This window comes from Amia ocellicauda, chromosome 18 (genome assembly GCF_036373705.1).
Source record: "Amia ocellicauda isolate fAmiCal2 chromosome 18, fAmiCal2.hap1, whole genome shotgun sequence".
Taxonomy (NCBI): Eukaryota; Metazoa; Chordata; class Actinopteri; order Amiiformes; family Amiidae; genus Amia; species Amia ocellicauda.
This window is the reverse complement of record NC_089867.1, coordinates 23,784,656-23,798,475: the sequence shown is the minus strand read 5'-3', so window position 1 is coordinate 23,798,475 and position 13,820 is coordinate 23,784,656. Positions and strand designations below refer to the sequence as shown.

Genomic DNA, 13,820 nt, shown 5'->3' with positions numbered 1-13,820 from the left:
CAGCTGGTGTGTTAACCGACATAAAAGACAAACACCATTCTGCGACGCTAGCAATAACAGAAAAGGAAAGAGGAGCAACAAACACACTAATATTATTAAGCTACACACACATCCAGCTTGTGGTATTTATTTTGTATTTGTACTGGAACCCGAACACACATTTACAGCTGTAATTGCAAAATATACCTTTATCAAAAATAGTCACAACCTTTATAGATAAATTGAAATTTTGACGACCAAGAACAATGGTGACAATAGACAAGATGTGCGAGAGCTGACAGGTCTGCTTATTGCTTTTATTATGCCATTTCCGTGCGTCTTCTAACAGGAAGGTATTTTTACATAGCCTAATGTTTAGCTACTTAACATTGTTGTGTTGTGTAAGTATTTTATAAAAAGTTCAGAAAAATTGCAAAATTTGTCACATTGCATTATTTCACATTTAATGTACGTCACATTTTGAAACAGTCGTGGGCAACATCTGTTGAACTCTCGATAGTCAAAAGATCTGTCACGCACATCCCTAACCATTACCTCAAACGATGTCGTCTCCTCAAAATTAATTCTGGACCGAGCGGCACATTGCTGCCGAAGGCCCGCTCTCATCTGGAGCGCAGGGGAGAGGAGAGGCGGACTGGCTGCGAGTGAGAGCTGCTAATTGGGCCGCCACAGTTAAGTTCATTAATGAGAAACGATGATGTGAAAACGAACATCTGGTTGATCTTTAACCATATTTCTGAAGTCTAGCATACAAATTAAATTGTGTCGAACTCTCAGGTCAGTCCTGATAGCAGCAGGATGTTTCTCCTCGCCTAATAAAACCCTCAATCCGCACACGGAGCGTCACTCTCGTCCTCTGTGCACTGATCAACCGGGAGGGTTTCCTGTCATGCGTGTGTTTCAGTGATGGATACAGGCAATTAGGGAGGCTGCTCAGGGAAGAAGTGGCGATTGTGAACTTCCTGCGTCTGAAACCCAACTACAGCCCGTCCTCGATAAAAGCCTGTAGCCACTCGATCATAATGCAAGCATACACTCCAGCTCTCCCCTGGCTATAATAATAAAATGTCAGAAGTGCCGGTGGTGCTCAAGAAATGTGCCAGTGTTTAAAACGCTATTAAGCACCGCCTGGAGAATTATATTTTATTCCATGCTTTTTATAGAATTATATGGTGCACTGCAAATAAGACCTGAGTGACAGACTGTTTTCTGAAAGCAATCCTTACATTACAGAAACCCTGTAACACAAAGCCAATGAAATTTCATAACATTCAACACGGAGCCACGCACTATAAACCGCTTTCCTTTCTTTCGCTTCAAAACAGACACGTATCAATTTAAATAAAACAATGGACATTTGATGCCTGCAGGAGAGGTTATTAAACACAAAAATGCAACACAGCCCTAGGATATACACAAACAAAAGTATGCTTGCCCCACAAAAGGTTCACAGGGCTGTCACATACAGTGCCATAACTCCATAAGACTTTGACGCTTACCCATCCATTTAGCCGAAGAGAATGCTAGTACTTATTTTCTCAGCTGGACGAACTAGTTAGCGTTCAGGTCAAATGATCTGGACAGAGAGCAGTCTTCATAGAGACCTGAACTTACAAACCATGTGTCTATGGGTCAGAAATCCCAACCCCTGCTGTATTGTGCTTTACTGGCATATACATGTTACAGGTGAAATAAACCACTTTTTAAAAAGGAACGATTATCAATCCGTATAATTGTAAATTGGCGTAGTTTCTCAGGTGCATTAAGCGTGTGAGGATAACATTTGTAAGCTTGACTGTCAAGATCGGTACACTGTCACTGCCACACAATGGGTTTAGACAGTAATGCACAGGGAAAGCCCTCGAGCGATAAGATATCCAGGGTCTGGTATTGACAAAACTGCACTGCCGATACACTGGGCTTTTAACAGTGTAACCCGATTACTGTATCGCTGGTGTCACCGGCATGCATTAGCACCGAGAGCAGTGGCTGCATGGAATTGTAACGAGGAACTGTAAATTCAATTAAAATAATGTAATGTAGTTAAGTCAATAAGTGAAATAGATATCACAGCCTTCTGGGGGGACCGATAGGCGGATATGTACATGAGGTAACGGTTCTCTGAACTGAGTGGCATTTTTCAGCGCAATTCATAGCAGGCAGAATGGGAAATGCTCACGGTAGTGCAATACACAACACAAAGAAGTTCACACTTTCTTACAGATGCTTAAGATTAGCCAAGCTTTTGAGAAAAAAAAGGTTTTATAAAGGCAGCAATGATTTTTATAGTGTGTGGGTTTAGCTTTATAAAGTTCTGTAGTAAAAGCAACATATTACAGGTTTACAGATAATGGAAAAGAGAATGTGATTCACAGATTTATTTTATTTGTACTATATGTTTATTAATGTCTGGTCAGTTCTTCATCTCGTATACAGAGATCAACCACAGGCTTTTTGCTAAATTAATTCCAAAACATTTTGTCCTGTGTTGACTGGAGCCTTTAGCCTTCACCATTTTCAAAGAGGAACTGACTGATCGAGTTCTCATCTGACAGCACTTCAAAAAAGACAGAAAAAATGACCCCTTTCACATTTCCCTGTGGGAAGAGCTCATAAAGGTGTGAAAATGCATCTTGACATGTTACTTCAAAGAGTTTGTCCCTTCTATATTATGATTATTATGAACAGCAAAATAACACGTAGTTTTAACAAAGCGGTGAAGGATGAGGTGTCAGACAATACACACATCTAGTATTGGCATTAGCTTTGGTTAAAGACGACATGCAAACCAAGCATTATGAAAGAAACTCCGTTCTCCGCCGCGTCTCAGCACAGGTTTCAGGTTTCCTCTCAATCTGAAGCTCAGAGGTGCAGAGAGCTGAGAAAGGAGTCTCTCGGGTCACAGGTGCACAGTGCCGAGCGGGTTGGAAGTGCCACTGCGGCCGTAGAGACTCGTTACAGCTGGCCTGTCCAACACGGAGCTGCCGGCTCAGGCTTAAAACAGAAAACGGCAGGCTTTGCACTGTGTGCGGGCGGATGTTTGAAGTTCAGAGACTCTACTTTTATTTCTCAGAGCAGTCTAACTGCATGCAACACAGAATAGCAATGAGCGCACAGTGTTTTGATTCAGTCCCCCTCCCGCTGTCACTTTCCTCTAACGAGTGGAACCCTCATCATACTGTATTGAATGCACCTACTTCTTTATCGATATCAGGAAAGGCCTCCATCTCTATCAGTGTCGCTCAGCGCGAGTGAACACCCCTGACATCAGCGCAGTGGCTTCTCCCGCCTGCGGTGGCTCTCTGCTCTGTGCCGACGTAGGGGACGGCGCAGGGGTTTCTGAGAAGCCGCGATGGGCCTTTTCCGTGTGCCGTGAACTAGAAGCTCTTGTGACAGCTTCCCGGGGCGCTCGTTCCTGGACAGCAGCTTTGTGTGTTAGAGGGGAAATGAGCGAGCCCTCACGTGTCACCCCGGCAGCCCCCCCGAGGACAGGGAAGTAACCGGATCGTTGCTGGGTCAGCCCGCGTCGTGACTCACGCTGTAGTCGATACCATAATGAAGACAGCTAAGAGAGCATGTTTTTTATGCACTAGTTGTTGAGTGATTTGCTCTAAAAAGGAAAATAAATTTACACGTCTAACTGTCTTCAAGGTCACATAGTTACAGATTGTTCTCTCTTCAGCCCTTGAATAACAACCCTCACAAAATGAAGCTCAGATTTACAGATGGATCATAGTCTCAAGAGTAGCATATTCGCTCTTCATTAAGTCATTCAACTCTGGAAGACAATGACCTTTGTTGTAAACTTCTGTAAATGACAGGTCGCTCATGCCCAGCACAGAAAGACTCTGAACAAATGGATGGGCCAACAGATTATGGACACGCGCTCAAATAACAAAGTCTAAAGAGCTACGGCCAAGAACAAATTGTTATTGACATTTCATTCGGTCTTTGAAAGAAACCAATTTTTGAGCAATGGTTACACGTTGTCCGTTTCAGAAAAGCATATCCCTACAGATAACTACGATAGGAGGTTAACCTCTCTGTCCCTGTTTGCAGTTTCATGAAGAAAATTATGCAGGGGACTTGTGGGGAAGTCTTGCTTATAAACAACAGTCAACCAATGATGCTAGTGTCATCTATTTCAATACATCTGTCAAAGAGTGGTTCTCTGAGTATGAGAGTATATATATAAAAGTGTCTCTTAAATTTTGGGTTTGGCTTCAGAGAGGATTACATCCAGTGAAAATGTCAGCTGAATCCCATGATGACCAGAAAGCCAAGACAGGGCAGGAATGGTCTCTCCCACCATCAGTAAACACATATTCTAAAATCAATGAGTATTTATCCCCCAGTTGTGTACTCACCCCCACTCCTACACTGATACAGAACTACAGTAACGAGTATCGACTGAGCCATTCAGCGGCTCAATGCATGGGATTCCTTGAACACTTTTCACTGCAGGCTTTCAACAGAAAAACATCCAAACAAACACCAGCAATGGGTTGTGACAGCTACCAGCAAGCCCACTCGTTACAGCGCGTCACTCCTCAGTAAAAGGTCCTGTCAATGACTCTTTAGCCCGTACTGTCGAGTATTCCACCCTCAATTTAAGTATGTGATGTATATATTAGGCTATAGATTATGGCTGCTCAGCAATGGTAATATGTATTCATTTAGACCGATAAAGTGCTCTTCCAGTCTCACAAGTATGTTCTCCATAGCCTCGTGCTGAACACATTGGACAGGGCTACCACTGATTTCTCTATGCAGCTCAGATTACATAAACTCTGATCGCGGGGTTTACTGTACGGCTCTTAGCGTAGAGAAGACGGCGAGTAAATATGACTTCCCCATGAGATGCAGTAACTCAATAGATTTTATCTGGAGTTGGAGACGTAATTATTGACATGATTTCAGTACGATCAGAATACCGAATGTATGAGCAGGCCCGTGTGTCATACAGTTTTCACTGCTCTTAAACAGAATGGAAATCCCTACATTCAACAGAACACAGGTTACGTTACACACATCCGACCTGAAACAATTCATGCCATCGGTATACAGTCTTTATAGGGGGGGGGAATACAGTTGTGTGGAGCGGCAGGAAAGTCCATCCTGTCTGTCCTCGTTGTGAGATCATGCTCTGAATCCTTACCGCTGCTGCAGTAAGGCAACAGCAGCCAGCAGAGGGGGGCTGTCAAAGGCTTTAAACACCATAGCTCTTATCCTAATAATTATCAGTGCCATTTTATGAAGTAATACTATGGCACAGTAAAAAGTGTCTGGCTCCCGATCCTCTTCTGACTCACAGACCGCGAATCCGGCCTCACCGCTCACTTGCTCATACGGACTGAGCACACAAAACAAAACCTGAGCGAGGGCCCTCTTTTCCCCGTCATACGGGAAGCAGAGGACCACGTATGCCTCAGGAATGATCAGGAGGCAAAAACAGTGCTGCAAGGAAATCAAGTTTCCATCACGTAGAGCCGTGAAACAGAAAAGCTTGGAGTCCGCACTTCCGATTTCAAGTCCCTCGTGGGATCAGTAATAAACACCCTGAGGACAGCTTGTGTTTTCTCTCATCCTGTAATTGAGACTGAATTTGTCCGTCTCCACTGTAAATGTGAAGGATGCGCGTCTGTTAATAAGACAGCAGCTCAGATCTCTGCCGGATTGATTTCGATCGCCCTGAGCTTTTTGTTCCTACTCCTCCTCAGAGTTGCAGGGAGGCTTCACATTTTTTATAATGACCAAGGTTTTGTGTCTGTGTGAAATCAAATATTATTATCTTACATTCTAGTGTTTAATAGTTTGGGTTTTATTTGTGGACTCCATTATTACAATGCAATGTTATTTTTTTGCAGGTTACTTATATAATTGTGTTTAAATATATGCCTTAGATAATATGTACCTTATAAAGGTATAAAAGCAGTAGCACAAAGCTAATTAAATAATATAGATATATTACAAGAGCACGACTTTATTTGAGATGAAATTCTGGGAGATTTGCATATTCACTTGAGATACACAAAGCAAACAAATATCTGACAGATCTGTGACTGGATATGCATTGTTTTTGCAGTGTTGTGCATGTGATGAGTTTCTGAAGGGATTGTGTTCGCCTCTAATCTCAACACAGAGGAGGATGAAACACGACTGCCAAGTAGCTGTTGCTCAATTAGGAAAATAGTTTTATTTTACCCTGTTTAATAATATTCTAGAGGCTACAGTGGATATGCACACACTATTAAAAGGGTCTTAATTGTTTCTGCACAGGAATGTGCCCGGGGCCAGCTCCCCGATGAGTTACGGCTCGATCTTTGAAAACATTGTAGTGCATAAAAATGATATAAAAAGGTAAAATTAATTGGCTCATCTGAATTAAAGTACTGCCTGAATGAGAAGAATCATTAAAAGAAAGCATTTGTCATTATCACAAACAATGGCTGGCAGGGCAACTATGAAAATCGAGTGATCTACAGTTTTTAGCTTCACTGGGCTCCACAACACAACAAAAGAGATGTGCATGTGGCATTCGACGCGACAGAAGGACAAACAGACCAATACAGAATAGCAGATGGATGTTACCGGCTTTCTGCTCTGGGATAAGAATACTGATTCTATCCTGCAATGCGTGACTGGGCAGAAAATTAATTCCCCCAGTTTCAGACTGTCAAAAGTACATCTTTGGCCTCTGATCCGTACAGATCTGTGCTGCTGCAGACTTCTCTTTCAGAAATGGGCATTATTAATGCGAGCCACAAAACCCCTGAATTTAATTGCAACAGGTTTAAGCAGACGCAGGAGCAAGGGCAGGTGACGGAGGGGTAATTGCTCCATAGAGGCTAGTCTCTGATGTAAGGGGGGGGGGGGGGGAGAGCACTTTCTCCATCCAAACAATGTGGGGAAGCAATAAAAATGGCAAACATAGGGTTAGGGTATATTGTCAAAAGTGTAGAATTGAGAACAAGGGCAGTGATGTTCAGACTGTACAATGCACTAGTTAGAGCTCATCTGGATACTGTGGACAGTTCTGGGCTCCACACTTCAAGAAAGATATCGCTGCTCTAGAGGCAGTTCAGAGGAGAGCAACCAGACTTATTCCAGGTCTGAAGGGAAAGTCCTACTGAGAGACTGAGGAACTGAACCTGTTCACCCTGGAACAGAGGAGACTACATGGGGACTTGATCCAAGTCTTCAAAATCATGAAAGGCATCGACCACATCAAACCAGAGGAGCTTTTCCAGATCAGCAGGGACACACGCACCCGGGGACACAAATGGAAATTGGGCTTCAAGGCATTCAAGACAGAAAACAGGAGACACTTCTTCACACAGAGAGGCGTCACAATCTGAACAAACTCCCCAGCGATGTGGCTGAAGAGACAATGTGGGAACATTCAAAAACAGACTGGATAGGATCCTTGATCACTTAGTTATTAATGGACACCAAACGAGCACGATGGGGCGAATGGCCTCCTCTCGATTGTAAACTCTTATATTCTTATGTTCTTATTCGATCTCAGTGGTTAGCCATCATAGTGACACAGTTTTTTTTACTTCTCAAAACAAGCACACACTAAGATACAGGCTTTCACTCGTTTGTTTGTTCAAAACCATCATCTTAAAGAGATGTGCCGAGCTGGGCTGTGACCGGTGACGGCTGCTGGAGCAAAGTGAGCGAGTCTGAAAGCCAAGACGTCGATTCTGAGAATGACAGAAAGGTCATCGGATCTGATGGAGCCAGAGACACACTTTAATTCTGCTGTCGCCAGATCTTTGATTGTATCCTACCCCAAGGCCCTATTTGAAAATGAATAAAGTAATTGAAAACACATAAAACTTTCTATATATAACTATAGGAGCCATTATGCTCGACCAAGGATCCTTTTCAGAGTTGAGGACCCTGTGGCATTGAGAAAACAAGACGGAAATCTGCCCTCTTTCAGATCTACAAGACAGAAACAGCCCCTGAACTTTACCTGCTTCTGCTACCAAAGCATTCATCGCCGAATACGCAGCACGAGCAGAAAAAGTCCCAAATACAGACTGTCCTGTGTGCCTTGCTCTCCGTTTCTTTCCCAATATCGTCAAAGCACATTTTAAAATGTGTTCGTATCATTCTGACAATGGCCCGGCTTTCAAGTAATTAAAACCGACAAATATTTCTTAGCCTTTTCAAAGCACGTTAATATAAAGTAAAGCTCAACAATCCAGTCTCTCACCAAGACACGGGGGGTTTCAGATCACCTGTGCCTGCGCTCTAATCCATGATTACTGACCCAGTGGAAAGAAGAGAGAAATTACTATTTTTATGTAGAACTATATAAAGATATATGCGCCGATAAACCTTAAATACATCTTGTTAAAATGCGGGACACTGCTGGGAGGAATAATAGTGATGACATTTACACTCAAAATCAAGCTGCAGACAAATCATCGATATCCCAACACAGTGGAGCTGGAGATGGATTTCAATTGACCTGACATTCGCCGTTCCAAATAATTGCTTTCCATGAACACGACCGGTGATCGGGAAAGCGATCTCGAATTCCTCACCGATGGCTCGGAGATGAAAACTAGGCTTCTGACTGAAGTGGGAAGAAGATACGTGTGGATTTTCCACTTATCTTGCGCGTCTCCGTGACTGACAATGAAGGGATCTGCCGAGTGCTTGCCGATGTTCAAGCCCCGAGGCAGACTGACTTTGTGCTTTGCTATTAATATGCTAATGTGGATTTTAAAATGTCTCCGGGAGATTCACAGCAAAGCATGTGTCAAACATATGTTCAAGCCTGGTCTTAAAATATTTTCAGCGGTACAAGAAACACTCAGCAGCTACAGAAAAGAGTTTGTGTTATATAAATATCATTATGACAATTGCCAGAAGCTCATATACAGGTATTGCACTTTTTACTGAACTAGGAGCTGAATAACTGCCCGTTTGAGCACCTCACTGAGTGGACTTCAATGCAGACAACATTCAGCACCCGCCTTCAAATCAAACGAACTGCATTTTGTTGGATGGGAGCTGGATCTAATCCCATTATCCTGAATATCAGTATCGTATGCAGTTGCTTTGTCCCTGTATAACACCACAGCATTTTAAAAACAGGACTTGGTTAAAAATAAATGTTTCCAATCATTCCATGCTGACAAGAGATCATGCAAGACATCATCTTACTTTTATGTGACTCTGCGTCTTTGTCCTTTCAAGTCTTCTTCAGTCTGCAATGGAAGAAAAAAGAAAAGCTTTATTTAACTTGAGGCAACAAGACAGTCTCCACACACATCACAATATGAAATACCTGCAGGATACAGAGTGAATACTTTAACCTGAATTTAATCCTGCGTTCATTACGGAACAACTGGGACCCCTTGGTTGGATTATTAGATCTTGGCTGAAACCATTTCTTAGACAAACTCTTCGAAAATGAACTGAGAATTAGCACTGCAGATACAGGTGACTTGAATAAGCCCCAGTCATTTTGAGGGTGTTAATAGACACCAGAGCAATAAAGATAACGCGCAGCGCAGTGTAATAAGTCAAACCTCCACATGCATACAGGATTTTTATTGTCCTACCAGTTGCTGGACTGCAGCCAGACAGTTAATGCTCTCACTCAATTCTTTCTCAATGATTTGATACATTAAAAGCCCTGCAAAATGTCCTGGAGCAACAGTACTGCAGAATGAAATCACTGACTTACACGAAAGCCCGCTTTAATTAGGGGTTAAAGGGAAAAAAACAAACACGTAGAGTGGAATATATATGCCGATATTTCGTTTTTTTTTTTCTCAGTTGCCAAGGTAACTTAAAATCCTCAGATATTCGCGTTCCCAAGTCTTGCCTCTTGACAGAAAACACTGTATTGACAGGGGGGAGAGTACGGTGGTGAGCGAGCCCGATGCGTTTACCTTCTCGAATCCTCACAGCGCTGGATGCAGCTGTGGCCACGGCTAAGACAGTGGGGGAATACAGGACATGCTGTTCCTTGTCGGTCATAAATGTATGGTGGTGACCGATCTGGTTTACGATAATGCAGAAAAAAACAAACAACAGCATGTCATTTATGCCGTCCTACCAACCCCAGCAACCCAACTGTGTTTTGCACAAAGGGTCCAATCACGAGAGACTCAAACCACATCTCTGGAGCTCGACCTGCTCTCCAGACCCAATCTTTCACTGCAGGGCTTACATGATTCGATCTCCAATAAAAATAAATACATAAATTGTGCTTCAGGCAGCCATGACTCCACTGGTGCACCAAACAATTGACTGGGGAGAGATGCTAATCTGCAGAGCTCCCAAACTTAATCACTGCTTGAGAGCATTCCCTACTTCAACACAATTAGGGCTATTGGATATCGGCAGCCTCCGTGTTTTATTTGAGAGTCTGTGGAAAGCCAGGCTAAGCGGTTTGTTCGGGAACACGCCTGAAACAGATTCCCTTCAGGACACCAGATGTGTCAGCAGCACCGTTCAGGAGATGCAGTTGTGAATTGACAGCGCCCGATTGTTAATGTACATTATTTACCAATTACTGCTACAGAAGCTGTCAAAGCATTTTAAATTCATTTAGATCCTGGTGCGAAACGGGGACAGCATTTGTAATACATGAAATAAATAAATAAGTGAACTATAATCAAGTCCACCATTTGTTTATTTTCTAATTTGTTAATATCAAATCTGTGCAGTTCTTCCAGGTCCATTAGTAATGCATAACGAGAACCCTACAGTCACATTCCTAATTAGTGATAAGTATTCAGTTATTAGAAGTGAAGCTTAAGACGGCAAATCCTGAGTGACAGTTTTAATGCTGGGGACCAGTGGAGATATATAAAGCTATACCTCACTGTCAGCAAACACACAATACCAACAAACAGGAAAATCAAAAATAATAAACACACTAATGAATCGCAGCACAGAGATAATCTATTCATGCTGAATTACAATTAGATGAAGTTTTTATTATCTACCAGCACAAACACAGTGTGAAACTTTCCTTCTCACAAAAACAGGGCTAAGAAACTGGATTATCCTCTCCTGCAGTTCTCCTCGGCACAAACCGTTATTAGTCTGACAATCAAATATCTTTCACAACTGAACAAAGCCGTTTTATCTTAGATGTCTCAATATACGTTGTCCTAAAGACAAACACAAAAACTGAATCGTCACATTTGTCACGTAAATGACAGAGGGATTATTGAGTGGAATGGATGATTTGAGGTATGTTTACACTTTGTGGAAGCGATCAGAGATTTTATTGGGAATTGAATAGCAGTGAGCTTCCTACCACTCGCTGTTTTTGTATAATTCATAACATGGCACAGTTAGATTGCTTTAATCTGGAAACAAATGCTTAGATATCTGACTTCAAAAGTGTTGCGACTGCTTAATGCACTGCAGATAAATTCCCACATCTAACAACATTTTATGATCAGCCCTGTCTGTGTTCCTCTCTTATCTGTTAGTGTTTTAACAGGGGCTGCTTTACCTGAGCTGTTTTTAGTCAGCTCCTGTCTCGGTTTGATAAAACGGTAGCGATTCTGGTAAAGTAGGTAGATGTGACCTTATAGTAAAACAGGACCGGGCTTCTGCGCTTCCACGAGGATCAGATATCTCGGACCAGAGAAACTAATGCCAGTAATGTCAGGCCTCTGCTGCGTATCCTCCCCCCGGCCAGGAAAAGACCTTCAGACGATGCTCAGGATTAAGCTAACCATAAAAAGGAGTGGCGATTAATGAAGATGGATATATTGATTGATTAATTGGAGAGGATTCTTGCCATCTAAAGACTGTTTTCCTTCTCTTTTCTAAATGTCAGCGCTCTGAAGAATGGTTTGCAAACTGCTTCCTGGATGATCTCATTCTTTGTGCTGCTGAGTTTTATGTTTTAGACAGAGAGTATTCTTTTCTTGATACAGATTGCAATGAAAATAGTGCTGGGGTTTTCATTTATGTCCCGTTCCTGTGAATTTTTTAAAAGGTACTTATGATGCACTTTGTAAGTCATATCACTCAACCATTACAGTATTTTTAACCGATCTACAAACATGGTTACCTTTTAAATTTTAAATGTATCAGAGAGGCAGTAAAATGAATCCGCATTGGCAAAGCACTTCAAGCTTTGGCTCTGCACCGCAGTCTTGCTTGGCAGGAGTGGAGGTGTCCAGTTGTTGGTACAGGGGCAGTTTTGTGGGTGAGATCGCCCTGATCAAACAGGAAACCTCGCTAGCTTGCCAATTGGCTTTAGCTGGTGCCCTTGTTTCTCTGCCTTCAGGCTTACTACGATCCACCCACCCTTGGTTGAAAGATCTGAACAGATTTCAAAATAAACCACGTTACTACCTATCAGGAGAATAACAAATCAAGATCATACCCACTTGTCACTAGGAAAATTAAAATAAACACATTTAGGATGTTGACAACTCAACAGAAGCCATTTTCTTTTCGTTGTTGACAAATATTTTATGGAAGATTTTTTTACATCTGAGTTTTGGGATTGCTTCGATTGAAACCATGGCAAACATTTGGATGTTTGTACCGCATGGAGTTACGATATGTAATGTCATGGGTCAAATCGTACCACTCTCTTCAAAGAGACTTCCCGTCCAGTCAGCTCTTCTGTATATACGAGTATGGATTGGCCTGTCTCATTGATAAGATGCCCATTTCCTAACGAATTAAACTTGGGGGAAATGTGATTGCCTCCCGGGACGGGTATTGAACAGTGATCAAACCTCCTTCCCATGCGATTCATCACTCACAGGACGGTGCTGACCACAGCCGGCCACACCGAGGAGCTTCGAAGGCGCGTGTTGCGGTGGGCACCAGCGAGAGCGCGGCAGAAGGACAGACACTGTGCAGCGATCGGAGAGGCTAAACTTGTAAAAACTATTCAAGCTAATATTGCGAAGCACAGGGAGAACAGGAGTACTCCTTATGTGCACAGCAATTAGAGAGACAAACCAGACAATTAATGAAGTCAGTCCAGCCAATACGTTTCTTCCTAAACACACACGCATTTCACCGTCTCTCATTGTGCTGTAGTCAGTGATTTTCTCCCAAAGATCGTCAGCGTCTCCGCATTTAGTCGGATTACTTGGTGAGGAAGCAGAAGAGAAGACATTGGAACATGACAGCCAGCTCTGCAATTGAGTAATAACTCCACATGCGTACTATATAAAAACCTTCAACCCACAGAATCATATCATATCATATACATCAATCTCTCTTGTAGAATAAAGTGCCGTATTGCTCTGTAAGTGAAGCGAGATCATGTCTAAAGGGTATCGACTACATGAGCTAGTATGAATCTGTCCAGGGCTAATTCAAGTGTAAACTGAAAGGGGAAGATAGTTGCCACAATAGTACATGTCGTACATTTTATGTTAGCATTTAAAACATATATAAATTGCATTGGATAAATATAATAATAATTTAAGGGTTCCCTTCAAATTGTTGTGCAAACTATATGCACAAGATGTTGGACCAGCTCATTCCCTCAAAACAAACCATGTCAAACCAAATCATGTCAGTCGTGATGCACGCATGCAATGCAACTATTATATTCGTATATATTCTGTTAAGCTTTACTCTCTGTGTCTTATATAAGTAGCCCTGGGTCGTGATTCAGTGTTTAATATGTGCTGACTGAATACAGCTCTCTCAGGTATGCCGAGTCCGGGAACAACGCTGTCATTTTAATTCCCAACTCATCCATCTTCACATTAAAAGGGAAAACCAGGGCTGATCTTTCAGGATGTATTCAGGTTTTTTTTTTTTTTTACAAGTAACAACTTTGATATGAATCA

The 13,820-nt window shown here is 42.3% G+C and overlaps 1 protein-coding gene across 1 annotated transcript in view; it reads right to left on the bottom strand.

Annotated features, from left to right (window-relative positions):
• Positions 1–13,820, bottom strand: part of rap1gapa (RAP1 GTPase activating protein a) — a 150,672-nt gene that overhangs the window by 101,088 nt on the left and 35,764 nt on the right. The window contains exon 2 of the mRNA XM_066691538.1: positions 9,187–9,230. The gene's annotated coding sequence lies outside the window, so the exon portion shown is untranslated. The remainder of the gene's footprint in view (positions 1–9,186; positions 9,231–13,820) is intronic.